At 41.7% G+C, this 15,283-nt stretch overlaps 1 long non-coding RNA gene across 3 annotated transcripts in view; it reads left to right on the forward strand.

Moving 5' to 3' along the window:
• The window catches only part of LOC123642543, a 132,463-nt gene that overhangs the window by 101,422 nt on the left and 15,758 nt on the right, over window positions 1–15,283 (forward strand). The gene's annotated exons all lie outside the window — the stretch shown is intronic.

Here is a 15,283-nt window from a genome sequence, read left to right on the forward strand (position 1 = left end):
ATATAAAAATACTTAAATCTTTAAAGCCCAACTCATCTGAAATAGGTTTATTACACAGCCTCAATCAAGACACAGCTTGGCTTACGTGTTCCTCTGGGTTCTTGGCCATGCAGCTTCTGTTTCCTCTTTCCTGAAGAGACAAGTCTTGTCACTCAAGGGAGATTTGGGGGTTTGGACTCCAACACAGTATGAGCTATAGGGTCACAGTCGCTGCTGCAATAGGTGGGACTCCTTGAGCCAGCTTAAGCAACAAGGAGGAAATGGGACAAGGTGGAACCCAAGGAAAGAGTTATGGCTGGGTCTAAGGTTGGGACTGAGGCAGTGAACTTTCTCTAGTTTTCGCCTTCCTCTGTAGACTGGCTTCATTCTCTTTCTCTGCAGACTGTCCATTGCCTCCCCAGTTGATGACATGGCACATGGCCATCCTATCACTTTCAGGTTTACATGTAGTAGTTCCAGAAATATGCAAGACTTGTCATGTTCTTTCCAGTCCTCATTTTAAGTTCCCAGGAGGGAGAATTTGATTGTTTTTGTTTAGATCATTGTTTACCTCAACTCTGCTCCATCCACCCAGTCTGCATCTGTGGATCAAAGACAGTCCATGGAGAAGGTCAATGTGAGCTGGACAGCCATAAACGCATCTGTTCTACCTGATTATATTTTTCCCCCAATTTCTCACATTTACTGTACCTTTCTGGAAAGGCATTGAGGAACAGAGGAGTGATACTCAGAGAAGGAGTAACATCTAGCAAATAATCTTAGTAGCTAATATTTACTAAACATTTTATATGTGCCAGATCCTGTCTTGAGTACATCACAGGAATTATCTCACCTATTACATACAAGAAAACCTTACCAGTGATTACTGTTACTAACCTAATTTCACACAAGAACACCAGGCTTAGGGAGCTGACTGAACCAAGATCTATGTGCAGAGCAGAGCTCAAACCAAAATGCAGGCTTTCAATCACTGTATTTAGAGTCAGACACACCTGGCTTCAAACCCTGAGGTTGCCATGAGCCACATGATTATGGACTAATCACTCTGGATCTCAGTTTCCTCATCTATAGATGGAGATAAAAATATCTTTCCAGTTAAAAATGTGTTTCAACTAGGCAACTAAGGCCAATCATTCTTTCCTTCCTGTATTAGGGATTTCCTGCCTCACCTAAGCACACCTGTTCTCTCTTACTCTTCCTGACTATAACCAAAACCTCCACAGCCCTTTACTTACCCTCCCATTGCCATGAAACACCGACCTCAGACAACAGTTTAAAAAGTGACAAGGACGCAAGATTTGAAATCAGAAGACCTGAATCTGAATCTTGCATCAGCCTCATTCTAATTGTTTGATTTAAGGCAAGTCTTTTTATAGTTCTGAATCACAGTTTCCCCATCTGAAAAATAAGATGTGGAGTCGGTGGTGGTGGTGATGTGTATGTCTGTTCTAAGGATTAAATTAAGAAAAGCATGTGAAATGTTCTGGAAACTCTAAGGTACCACACACTTGGAAGAGATTACTATTAAGGCAGGAAAATCCTAGAATGACCTTTTGTCCTCTTGTCTGGTTCTCAGGATGTTTTAGGAAGGCCATTGTTTGCACAATACTTTCACACACTTAATTTGTAGCTGTATATGTTTGCATGTCTTACTTTTTAAGTGGCGAAAATTTTGAGTCTAGGGTGTGTCTTTCAAGTTTCTTTACAGAACTTAGAAATGATCGATGTCTAATAAATGCTAGATGTACGGACAAAATTCAGGCTTTCTATGCATCTGTCTTTCATGTTTTGCAAAGTTTTTCAGTAGTCTGGAGACCTCTTAACAATGGGGGTGATTTTATCTTTCTTTTTTCTTTTTTTTCGTTTCCACTCTTACTTCTGTAGCTTCATAGACAATGGGGGTGAAAGCCTTTGAAAAATCTCGAAAAGTCTTGTATAAACACAAAGGTATTGTTAAATTTACAGGAGGAGCTATTACTACTATTGCTGTGCAAATTTATGAGTAGTAATGGAAATAATAACTCTAACTAAAAATGCTTTCATTTCTGTTTTTTCCTTTGCATTTGGCGAATACAGTCTATATAAGTCAACTTTCTACATTTCTACATCCTGTGTGCCTTAAGGCACATTTAGAGATATCAAAAGACGAAAGATACATATAACATGGAATCACAAAATGTTGGAGCTTAAAGGTCATAATGTTCAGCTATGTCATTGTACAGATGAGGAGAAAAAGTCTAGGAGACATGAAGTCTAAGACTAAGAGACTTGCCTAAGGTCGCACAGCAAAATAGTAATCTTTTTCTGTCATTATTCTCCCTTTGAAATATTTTGATGTCTTTAGTATTGTTGACATATTTTTGGAAAAAGAGTAATTTTTAAAATGAAATATTTTCTTCCAAAGGCCAGTGCAACTTATCTTAGGCGCACTTGAGAGGGCTGTAGAGAAAACAAAAAAAGGCCTTCAGGTGCACCAATTGTTTGTTGGCTCACTACAAAGGTGTCATTCAAGTGGCTAATCATATAACAGCAAAAATGCATCTAACCAGGTGAATTTCTTCAAATTAAATATTGAGTCACTTCATTCAAATAATTATTTCTTGAGCACACCAGCAGTGTGTTAGGTTCTGTAAGAAAATAAATTCAAATGATAGGCCGGGTGCAGTGGTTCACGCCTATAATCCTAGCACATTGGGAGGCCGAGGCAGAAGGATTGCTTGAAGTCAGGAGTTGGAGACTGAGCAAGAGTGAGACCCTGTCTCTACAAAAAATAGAAAAAATTAGCTGGGCGTGGTGATGTGCGCCTATACTCCTAGCTACTGGGAGGCTGAGAGAGGAGGCCAGCTTGAGCCCAGGAGTTTGAGGTTGCAGTAAGCTATGATCACATCACTGCACTCTAGTTTTGGGGAGAGAGGGAGACCCTGTCTCAAAAAAAAAATTCGAATTACAGATAAAACTAATAAACATTTATAGAACAGAAGCAATATAGCACAGTAACCAAGAACATGAATTGTGGAGCCAGTCTAGCTACTTACTATTAATAGCTGTGTGATTAATTTTGAGCAAGACCCTTAAGCTCATTGTGCTTCAGGTTCTTCATGTGTAAAGTGGGACTTACTAATAGTTGCTGTGAGGGCCATGAGTTTAATAACTATGAGGTGCTTGTAAGTGTCTTACATATAGTAAGTGCTATATTAACAGTTATTTTACATATACTATCACAGTGGGTCTCACCCTAACCCTATGAAGTAGGTACTATCCACCTTTTATAGAGGAGTAAACTGAAGCTAAGAGGTCAAGTAGCCTGCTTAAGGTCACCCAGTAACCAGCAGCAGAGCCAAGATTCAAGCCCAGGTCTGTCCAACAGCCAGGCCTGGCCTCATAAGCCCTGTGCTGTGTGTTGCCCTCAGACACAAACCTTGCTCTCAAGAAGGTTGTATTCTAGAAGCCTTATTGCAGGGCTGAAAACACTAAGTGCCACTAGAGAGAGAGAAATAATGTGGGATGGGGATTTCAGGACAGGATTGTTTCTAGCTTAGCAAATCAGAAGCTTCAAGGAGGCAGTGAAATTGGGTTGAGTCTTGAAGGACGTATTTATGCAGAAGCAGGCGTGAGAAAGGACCAGCAAAGGGCCAGGGGTGGGTATAGATGGGAAACATCCAGTAGTTGGGTCAATAAAGATGGACCCTGGGATATGTGTAGGAGAGCAGTGAGGGGTGAGGCTGAAACCCTGAAGGCAGATCACAGGGCCCTCAAGGACCAAGCGAAAGAGTGCCCATCCTTGAAGGGCTCTTTAAAAAAAACCAAGTGGAAAAAGTGTGAATGTGTGTGCGAAAGCAATGTGGAAACTATAAAATATATACAAAAAGAAAAAAAAAGAAATCCATAACTCTTACCTATATTATCTTGTTCTTTCTCTCTGTCATAGATAGAACCAGAGAAAAATATTGGCCCAAATCTCCAACAACCACTCATAGTTTTCAACCTTGCCTGCCTGGTAAAATCATCTGGAGGCTCTCAAAATAATACCAATGCCTGGGCTCCACCTACAGAGAGTCTGATTCACTTGATCTGGGATGGGGTCTAGACATCAAGATTTTTAAAAATGCCCCAAATGTTTAATGTGCAACTAGTATGAAGAATTAATTAGACATCAGGTAGCTTTCCCTGACTGCTGGGTTCCACTCCTTGTGCTGCTACTACCTATTTTGTAGCCACTTAGGGCTAAATACACTCATAATGTGGTCTTACACCACATGCGTCCAGTTTAATAGATACTTGTTTAGCACCTCCTGGCACGTGGCTAGATAGATGGACTGCAGTGAGTGTACAGGTGAATGAAAATGTTCACTGCCCTAGAAGAGCTTAGGGTAAAATATGGGTTTCAGTCACCTATATAAATAACTACTGCCTAGTAAGGGAGCACCTCCTTTTTCCTGGGAAAATCCAAAAGTCCTCATGGAATTGAACCTTGAAGATTCTATAACATGCAGGAACGTTTTTTATTTTCATAGGAGAAAATTTCTTTGTAAAGAGAAAGCTGCTTAATTGAAAATTTGCTTTGATAAGTCCACCATGGTGTACAAACGAGCCTTGGGCTAGTGCCTGGATTTGGAAGACAGAAGCTTCTCTGCATGATAGGGAGTGGGAGCAGGGGATGAGGGCTAAATGCTAGGTAGTGTCAAAAGAATACTTAGCAACTTTTACTCTAACAACAGAGGTCATGAGACTTTTTGGGGTTTGTTTTTTTTTTTTTTTTTTGAGACAGAATCTTGGTCTGTCACCCCAGGAAGAGTACCATGGCATCCTCATTGCTCACGGCAACCTCAAACTCCTGGTCTCAAGCAATTCTCCTGCTTCAGCTTCTTCGGTAGCTGGGATTACAGGCATATGCCATTGCACCTGACTAATTTTTCTATTTTTAGTAGAGATGGGGTCTCACTCTTGCTCAGGCTGGTCTCGAACTCCTGACCTCAAGCTATCCTCCTGCCTCAGACTCCCAGAGTGCTAGGATTACAGGCATGAGCCACCGTGCCCAGCCCCACGAGGCTATTTTTAATAAGAACTTTAAAAAACAAAATGTAGGTATTATAAACTGTAAGCCCCATTTTCCATATTTATTAATACATCTATAAAATACACATTGCTCATTAATGATTTGATGAGAGTGGATTCTGTATGGAAAATACAAAGAGGTGCTAAATCCCCCTTTGAGATGGGCGGAATAAAGCCAGAGGGTACACAGAGGACAACCATGGGTGGTGGTGCCAGGTTTTGCAATTAAAATTGCAGGATACCCAGTGAAATTTGAATTTAAATGAAGGCACAATTTTTTAGTATAAATATGCTCCATGGAATATTCACACATACTTATATTAAACAATTATTCATTGTTTATCTGAAATTCAAATTTAACTGGGCATCCTGTATTTTATCTGGCAACCCTTCTATGGGCTATGGTTGGGTAGCGTTTTTATAATCGGAGAGAGACAGGGAATGAACAAAGGCACAGAGGAGGGATAGTGTAAGGTATATTTAGGGAATAGGGAGAAGTAGGGTGGGAGTGCAATGCAAAGTGTGTTGGGAGTTGTCTGGGCATTAAAAAGCCACATCCTAGAAGGCCATGAACGCCAGTCTCACCAATTTGTGCTCTGTCAGCAATAAAGAGCCCTTTGACATGTTAATGGGAGGGACATCGTATGCTCCATCCGTCCGTCCACATCAATGTATCTGTATCAATATGGCACATTGGAAAGCACATGTCCTCTGAATATCTATTCTGGTTCTGCTATGTGCTCTCTGAGTGATGTTCCACAAATCTATAGCCACTCTCAGCCTCAGTTCCCTGAGAAATGGCATAATTAGATCTGCATCCTATGCTTCTTATCAGGATTATCATGGTGACATACAATTACCAAGCAGACAAGGCCACTTTGAATGCTTTTTTTGAGGACTAATTTAAAGGTTCCAGTACTGTGTGCACCAACTCATATCCTTGTGACCCTAAAATATTCCTCTCAGTCTGCTTATGTCATCCCTTTGCAAAAGCACTGGACTTTACCCCTGTGCAGTCAACAGTGAGTAAGGACTACATCCCTGTCTCTCCTGCCAAATTGGTCCATTTGGGTCCATTTGTGTATAGGTGGGTGTTGCTATTTGTACAACGTGTCACAAAGTGTTTTCACATTCATTACTTCTATGGAACCTTCAGAGCAATCACTCTGCTATCTTGGGAGGATAGACTGGAAGGGCATGGGTAATGGATGGGAGGTGGAGAGATCAGGCTGCCGGGACAGTCCAGGTGAGATGCAATGAAGTAGTGGAAAGGGACAGATAAAAGAAATGACACAGAAACAAAACCGAAGGGAAGTTCTGACACCCACGTTTTGGTCTCCTTGACGTTGCTTCCATTTCCTCCAGGGACATGTCCTGGATAAGGGTGAAACCGGATGCTCCTTGGCAGTTTCAGATGACACCACCCCTAACTTTCCATTGGATAAGGGAGGGCCCAAAATAGCCTCTGGTCCCACAGACTTGTGATTACTGGGACTCAGATTCCTGTTCTGAAAACATAGGGAAGAAGCCAGGCATCTGCCCACTTACCCTTTCACCAGCTGACCTGGGCATTAGCGCCCTGGTGCCTGCTGACACAGAGCATCTGCCAGATTCGATTAGCTCCGTGGCCTGGCTAAGCCAGGCATGTCCTGCATTGCAGCTAAAAGAAGCCCTCCAGGAAGGAGCCATGAGACTCAGAGATGGTTTTTTTTTTTCCTTCTAAGTATCAGTCAGGACTGACTGCTTGGCAATTTGAGGTAGGGGTGAGGAAGATATTTTAATATTAGAAGGAGCAGAAGACAAAGCCAAATATTAATCTAATAGTCATTTCTGAGACAGAGAAAATACTCCAAACAATAGACATAAATTGTTTGTTTTTTCTTCTCTTTGCTCAAACTTTATAAGTCCTTTGGAGTCCTGGAGAATGAGCCAAGCAGCCATGGAATGGCGGGTGGGAACATGCTGCCGGCTCGGAGCAGGTTGCTTGGAGGTGGGACAGGAGATGACCTGCCTGTGAGAAGCCCATGGCGCCCTGTTCTCCCCACCCCTGGGCCGGTTAACCTGCATCTGTGAACTCAGCTTTCTGTAGCCTTCAGCCTCTCCTGTTTCTGATCAGAGGGAATTGGAAGGGATTTAAGGACCCTAGTTTGGGAGCCTGGATGGAGCTTTCTCGTGGGTCCATTCAGACTCTGAATGTCGATTTTACTATCTAAAGTTGTTTTTCTTGTTTCTATGGTTAGGCTCCTGCTTATCTTCAATTTCCCCTATTACTAGGATCCTGTTTACTTAATCCCCAGTCATTAGAATCCCACATCCAAGCCCTAGCCACCAGGTTAGGGCCCTGCTTCCTGTGCGCAGAATTCTCTGATAGCTGTGAGTCCTGTTTACCTGGAAGAAGAGACCTCTAGGGCGTCAGCTCTACCCTGGCTGGTCAACAGAACTCACTGGGAAGATTTTTTTAAAAATAGAGATTCCTGAGCCAAACTCCTAGAGATTGTGACTTAACTTTAAAAAAAAAAATTCCCTATGTGATTCAAATGTAATTCAAATGTACAGGTTAGGATTGAAAGCCATTGGTCTGGTGGTTAAGATTGAGGCCTTGGGATTATATAGATGTGGCTTTGAATCTGACTATATCATTTATTATCTGACCTTGGGCAAGTTATTTAAGCTTCTATGTTGTCAGTCTCCTTGTCTCTAAAATTATACCTGTCTCATGGTTGATGAGTGTTTTAGATAGCATGCAAAGCATCTAGCATGCCATCTGGTACAAAATAGGGATGCAATAGTATTGCCTATTGCCAAGCACTTGTCCTTGTGTCCAACCCATTCCTAGGGTAGTCACCCTTTACTGGGCTTCTCGCATATGGGCCCTCTGTCTGAAGCTCATGGATACCACTGTATATGGTTGTTATAGAACATTCTTCACCCTTTCACACCTAACTTCTGCTTAAGTGAAGGGGCACATCTAGTCCTCAGGACCTTGATTTTGCTGCCTGATCTACCCCACCACCTGTGGGATCTGTTCTCGAGAAACGGGGGAAACCACCACAGCAAACTGAGTTCATCTTTTGGGTCATTTCTATTCAATTGGCAGTTACTATGTGGAGCACGACCTTGAGAAGGATTCTGAGGCTGAGGCTGAGCTCAGCTAGGACTTGCGAGTAACGTCTGCCATACATAGAAGAGTTGGGGAGAGAAGGCTGGCACTGGTGTCCAAGACTACTGCAGACCCATCAGGCCTGGGTCATTGTCCCTTCTCTTCTCCACCAATCCTAGACACAAAGTAACTGTAAAGTATCCACCTAGGGAAGACTGCGAATTCTTGAGTCTAGCAAGTGGTTCCAGAATGCTCTGCCCATCTACCCAATCCTGGTAACTCACAAGAAGCTTTTCAGATCTGCCATGAGGTTGAAGGGATGACAGCTGCCCCATTTCCAGGTATTGGAAACAGGTAGCATGGAGCTCTGGAAACCCTGCACTGAGATTGTTCAGCACAGAGCAGTGTTATGTCCACTTCTGGAAGGGCTTCCATGCAATGTGAGCCTGTATGTATGTTAACCCTTAAAAGAGCAAGCCAGTGCTCTCTTGAATGCTAAAAAATGTAATTACCACTACTATTCTCCCTTTCTTTTTAAATTTCAAAATATTAAGGGTGTACAAATGTTTTAGGTAACGTAGATCGCTTTTGTAATGCTTGAGTGCCAGATGTAGGTGTGACCATCACCCAAACAGCGTTCATTGTATCTATTAGGCAGGTTTTTGTCCCTCCCCCCTCCCCCCTCCCCCCTCCCTTTTGGTTGATTTCCACTGAGTTTTACTTCCCTTTGTGTGCATGTATGCTCATAACTTAGTTCCAATTTGATAGTTAGTACATGTGGTGCTTGTTTCTCCATTCTTGAGATATTTCACTTAGGAGAATGATCTTCAGTTCCATCCAGATTGTTGCAAAAGGTATTAACTAATCTTTTTTATGGCTGAGTAGTACTCCATGGTATACATATGCCACATTTTATTAATCCATTCATGAATTGATGGGCACTTGAGTTGTTTCCACATCTTTGCAATTGTGAATTGTGTTACAATAAACATTTGAGTGCAGGTGTCTTTTTTGATGAAAAGTCTTCTTTTCCTCTGGGTAGAAACCCTATAGTGGAATTGCTGGATTGAATGGTAGGTCTACTTTTAGTTTTTTGAGGAATCTCCATACTGTTTTCCATAAGGGTTGTACTGATGGAAGCCCAAGTCCTCTCAGACATGTAACTATCAACTTTCCATTCTTTTCGCTTCTATATTTTCTTCATGCCCTTCACATTCTTTCAATTTTGCAGTGGTTAAGCAGATCCAGGCTGCATGGAGTCCAGTCCCTGGGCTGCTGCTCACAAGTATCGTGATTTTTGGCAGCTTAATTGAATTCTCTGAGCCTAAATTTCCTCATCTCTAAAACAGGAGTACTAATACTATCGCCTAGTTTATGGATTGTCGTGCCGTGAGTAAATCTGCATAAGGTGCCTGGAACACTGCCTGTGGATAGTAAATGCTAGGCATCACAGTTGTGTGGTGGACTGCGTGTATGTCAATGATGAGGCAGAAGGTCAAGGGAGGATTTTCCTGATGAGCCGTGGTGACTTTTAGAAGTGTGTCTGTGGCCCCTTGTTTGTCTCCCAGACTACATGAGTTCATCCATTTCACCGTGGCTTCAATCATTGCCATTCCGCTGGGTGGACATGTAGGGATAATGGGCTTCATTTGGAATGTACAGTCTAGAAAAACACCTTTTATTGTATGTATCTCCTCCATTTGCCTAAGTGCGTGTCGTGGCCACAGCTTAACTGCCAAGCAGTGTTGTGAGTTAATAAATAAGAATTGCTTCTTAAATAAGAATTCCAGAAAAGATAAAGTGGCCCTAGATGCTGATGACACAGACAACATGGGAATCCCTCCCAGGAGTCAGACTATTAGAAAAATATCTCTAAGGTCTGCTCTAGGTAAGACCAGCTTATTACCGGTCAGCAGAGTAACTACTAAGAGTTTGTAAACAATTTTTGAGGCTTCTTTTCAGGCGCCATCACTTTTCTAAGTGCTTTGTATGTATTACCACATTTGATTCTCACAAAATCCTATGAGGTAGGTGGTAGTGTTTTTACCTGTCCTTTATAGGTGAAGAAACTGAGGTACAGAGAAATTAAGTGACTCGCCCACAGTCCCACAGCTCTTGGGGCAGATCTGGGATCCAGACCCCAGGGGTCAGGCTCCAAAATCTATACCCTTCACTACCATACTATGTGTCCTCTGAGAGGTGAAAAGTTAAATCCCAGAGGAAACAAAGCCCGGAGGTCACCAAGAGGAGAAGCAGGGCATGAAGTGGGAGCAGAGCAGAGTGGACAGAACTATTAAAATAGAAAGAAAGCAGAGGTTTCTCAGAGATTCAGGCCCAAAGGACTCTGGGCTAGGAATAAGCCAAAGTTGGATGGCTAGGACGAGGAACTCTAGACCCTGGTATGCCAGTGAGGTTTGTCTCCTAAGATGGCCAAGTCTCCACTCAGAGTGACCTTCCCCACAATATTGAAGTAGATTTTGTTGCTCTGCTGGTGTGGATTTGCCATGATTTTGTCATGAGACACCCTTGTCCTCAAGGCTATTCTCTCAAGGAGAGAATGTATCCAGAGTGCTTGGGGGTGGCGGTGAAGTAGATTGAGAGCTGCACATCCTTGCTGAAGTTATAAAGCCTGAAGGAACTAAGATGTGAGCCCACTTTGTTTCAGAGAGTTCTATAAATAGTGACTCTACAGGATGCAAATCCAATGGTTTAATCTAGTTTCCTACTCTGCAACTCAGCAAAATACACTGGATCCCTCTTTTTCAGGCACCATGCAATATGGCATAAATGAGTGATGTAAAACATAGGTAAATGACATTGCCTGGCTTTGAAAGAAAGGTTAGAGCCAGGCAGAAAACGTTTGCACCTTGAAGAATATTTGGACACCGTCCTCAAGGCATTTTCTGCCTGATTGTCAAAGAGTTGGCAACATTTTTATAGTTACCTATGAAGTGAAAAAACCTTCCTTGGGGTACATCTCCCGCTCCCCAATCCCCACGCTGACCCAAGGTGCCTCCTGGTTTCAACCTTGTGGCATGTGCCAAGTAATAAAAACACCAACAATGGAGAGAGGCAGGAAATGGACAGGGAATTATCTCAGAATGTTCCCCAGCCTTTCAGTGCTTCAGAAACCTCTTTAATCTCTTTTTACTGCAAACAATGAAGTGGGAAGAATGGAATTGTAGAGTCAAAACTGGAATTTACCCCTAAGGCCATCCAGTGCAGCCTCTTCCTCTGACAGATGAGGGCTTGGAGGCTCAGAGAGCGGAAATGGTTGGCCAACCTAATGACTGAACTACTGGGATTCTTGGCTCCTAAGGCAGGCTTGTTAGAATTCACATTTCCATATTGCTTCATAGCTGGGTAATATATTTGGACACACCCCCCTCCATGCCATGAACAGAAAATCTTCAAATGCAGTTTGCAGCCTAAAACGTGCAGGAGTGTGCACACACAGACATACACATACACACAGAGATGGGGTGGGGATGGGAGTAGCTTATGTTCAGGTCCTCATTTTCAGAAACCAGTTCCTACAGTTAGGAAATGGTTTGCCACAACGTCTGGGGAAGCCCTTTGTATTTACAATCTGGTCATTTTGGAGGCGTGAACCTAGGATTCCTCAGCTGGACGTCAATAGCTGATTAATTCAGGACACTGATTTAATTTGTGACCGATAAACCTCTATTTCACAGAGAGGGCTGTGTTGGCATGTGCAAAGCCCAGCTCCCCAGATGGAGTAATCTTTTCCTTATTAATGTGCTGCATGTTGCGTCTCAATTCTCACAGTCGTTCCAAATGTGTTACAAACGACTATATGCTCTGAGTCCCGAATCCACTACTGCTGTCATTTTGAAAGGAAAGGAAAAAAAATTGTTGACTATAAATGGCAGTGAGCTTTCCTGGCTCACATTTACATGCTCGCTTTCAAATCCTCAGTGCACTCTTCCAACTCCTGCAACACTAGGCATTGCTCCACCTGCAAGCACCCATTGCTCTTGTGTTTTTTAGGAAATGGAAACCCTAGATGGTTTGAATGATATTTTCAGGGTCAAGGAAAAAGGTAGTGATGTGGCTAGGTTAAGAACTCTCAGTTCCAAATTCTTGGGCTATGCTATCTTCCTATTATCTAGAAGAACATTGGAAAGCTGATTGTTTAATTTCCTTAGTCCAGTGAGTCTCAAATTTGAGTAGGCACAGAATCACCTGGAAGTCTTGTTAAAGCACAGATTGCTAGGTCCTACCCCCAGAGCTTCTGATTCAGTAAGTCTAGGGTGGGGCCTGAGAATGTGCATTTCTAACCAGTTCCCAGAGATATTGATGCTGCTGTGGTTGTAGATTGGAGATTGCACTTTGAGAATCATTGCATGAGTCCACTTGGAGGAGAGTATGGGTAGTGCCAGCTCTAAGTAAACACAGCTTAGTATCTTTTGGAGAAGGCCTCTGCTGTTTAAGGGTTTCTATTTTATGTCTTCTTCCTCTTTGCTTCCTGATATGCACCAAATCCCAATTTAGAAACTATTTTTTAAATGTTGGAGCTCAATGGAGAATGCAGCTTGCCTAAATAAATTTGAATGTGTACTGCAGTACTTGATATGTATTTTTCCAAAATGTGAGCACTTAAGCTAGACAGAAATATTTCCCCTGGGTTCAGCCATTCTGTGCAGACCAGCTCCTGGTTTCTAAGGAATCATTTGAAACAGATTACAGTACCACAGTGCAGTGCTGCAGAAGCATCCTTATGTCCTGTCTAAATGTAGAACATACACCTCACGCTCAACCACTTTTTGGTCATTTACAGGCTTAAGACAAGTCCTGTCATTAACTGCAGCATCTTGTGTGATGTTTTCTTCAGGACAGAAGGGTTTGTTTTTCTAAAGGACTTTTTTTTTTTCTGCCAGATATAAATTAGCTGCTTACACTTAAATATGTAATGAATGCAAAGGTCTTGTGTGTGTGTGTGTGTGTGGTGAGATTTAATCGGAAGGCCAGCTTTTACTAATTCCATGCTACTGACATTACCAAGTACACAGAATTGTTGTTAGTCAGGAAAGCAAATGTCAAGTTGAGGAGCTCCTGATCTGGTGGTCCATGCCTCGCAAATAATTAGAGGGGTTGAGGTGAAGGCCTATGGAAATCTTACCGAGTGCCACGTAAGTGAGTCTTTCTCTTAATGAGGAATATAATGTGTAACATCACAACTTTTTTCTCTTAATATTTTAAGCATATTCTTCAGGTAATTTACTGCATCTAATCTTGTATCAAAAAGTAAGGAGGTTGTATTTTTTTTTTTCTACAGAGAATTAAAATAGTGGCCAGAATTGAGAGAACAGGTGAAGGTACTCAAAAGATTGGGAGTAGAGGTAAGGGCTGGGTGGTTTATTAGGGGGAATGCCCGTTAACACTGGCTGGTTTGGGGTGGCTGCACCCACTCTAGTCAATGAGTTTGATCTTAGGTGGGGAGTTCACCACCCACTAGTTAGTTCAGTGTAACCAACAAGAGTCAGATTCCCAACCACTCACCTTCTTGCCCTCAAACCAATCAACCTTTAAAGTAACAGAACAACCCACAGCTAAAAAAGAATGGCCCAGGTTCCATCAAATGCTAATTTTACTATTCAACATTTTGAAATTGGCTCAAATCCATGGATGGCTCTTTCCAAGCTAAATACTTCCCCTACCTACATGTATGCACATATATTGTTTCTTATTCTAATTATTAGAATTCTTTACTTAACAATGGCTTACCAAAAGATGCAGCCATTTCTGCTTTATAGAAAAGGCTTGAAGTTAGAACATGATGAACACATGTATGTTTTAAATTAAGCTTAAACCCTAGTACTACCAGGAGTGCTGGCTGAAGCCTTCTGTTGCAGTTCAAAAGGTTTTTGACATTTTGTCTGGACTCTAGTAACCACTTAAATGAATAACGGACAATGTAACATTGATCCATGCTAGGATTTAGTTCAGATTCTCACTCAGAACTGTCATGTTATTCGTAGACTTAGTAGAGCCAATCAAGACTTCATAGACACAACTAATGACCCCAGAGGCTGATCAGTATGGAGAAAAACAACAGATCAAAGTAACGATCTGAGATATTTCCAGGCATCTTAATGATTAAACAGGTTTAACTGCTTACCCAATGAATACAGTACAAATTGGGTACTCCTATTAACCCCTTGGTTAATTGAGTAGATACTTTCGTATTTTGTTGTTTGTTTCTCTGACCTCATCTTCTAATGAAAACTTGCACTCTCATGTTTACCAAACTCCTTTAACTTCAAGTAATTTAGATGTCATGTTTAATTGTCACTTCTTTTTACTCAACCTTTTCAAAAATATTTTAGTCTTCCTTGACTATGCAAATTGGTTAAGCCTGAAGTTTATGAGAGTTTTAATTCCATGGCTGGGCTGTCACGACGGGCAGTCAAGGGCTGCTCTTAGAGTTTAGAGGACCTTTGCAAGTTCACTGGACACATTAGAATAATTCATCTCATTCGATCTGTTCTTCCCTATACACAACACAAGTCAATGTTTGTTATGACTTCCTTGATCCTTATTTATAAGACAATACAAGAGGAAACCATGTGCGTATGTTTAGAAATAGAAATGATACATTGCACAGATATAGTTCACCACGTTCTGGGATGGGTTGTCAGTGTGTTCAAATGGGGAGTCTGAAGAGTAAGAACAGATGCCTTTTTTCCTTAATGGCCCTTTCTCTAATTTAAATCCTTCCATTGATTTCCCTAAGATTTAGCGATAACTTTAAACACTTTAACTAAATTACCCAGCGGCTTGGCAGCCATCACGGAGGCAAATCCTTTTAGAAATCCTAGCAATCTGTTAGATCATGGGTACTATGATATAAAATCTGTGTGCTCCATGTACAAAAATTAAATCAGTGCAATGGATACAAATACATACTGCAAATGGCACCATTTTCAAACCAAGGGTACATGCCCTATCTCCAAATATTGAATTTCTATATTTTTATTCAGTAGTTGACTTTCTAAATTTGGGCCAACTTATAATCATTATCCCTAAGTAAACCTACTTTGATTTCTTTTAACAGTAATTTATAATCAAATAGAGCCAGCCAGCCCTGATTCATGGATTCTGATG

Source organism: Lemur catta, chromosome 7 (genome assembly GCF_020740605.2).
Source record: "Lemur catta isolate mLemCat1 chromosome 7, mLemCat1.pri, whole genome shotgun sequence".
NCBI classification, from domain to species: Eukaryota; Metazoa; Chordata; class Mammalia; order Primates; family Lemuridae; genus Lemur; species Lemur catta.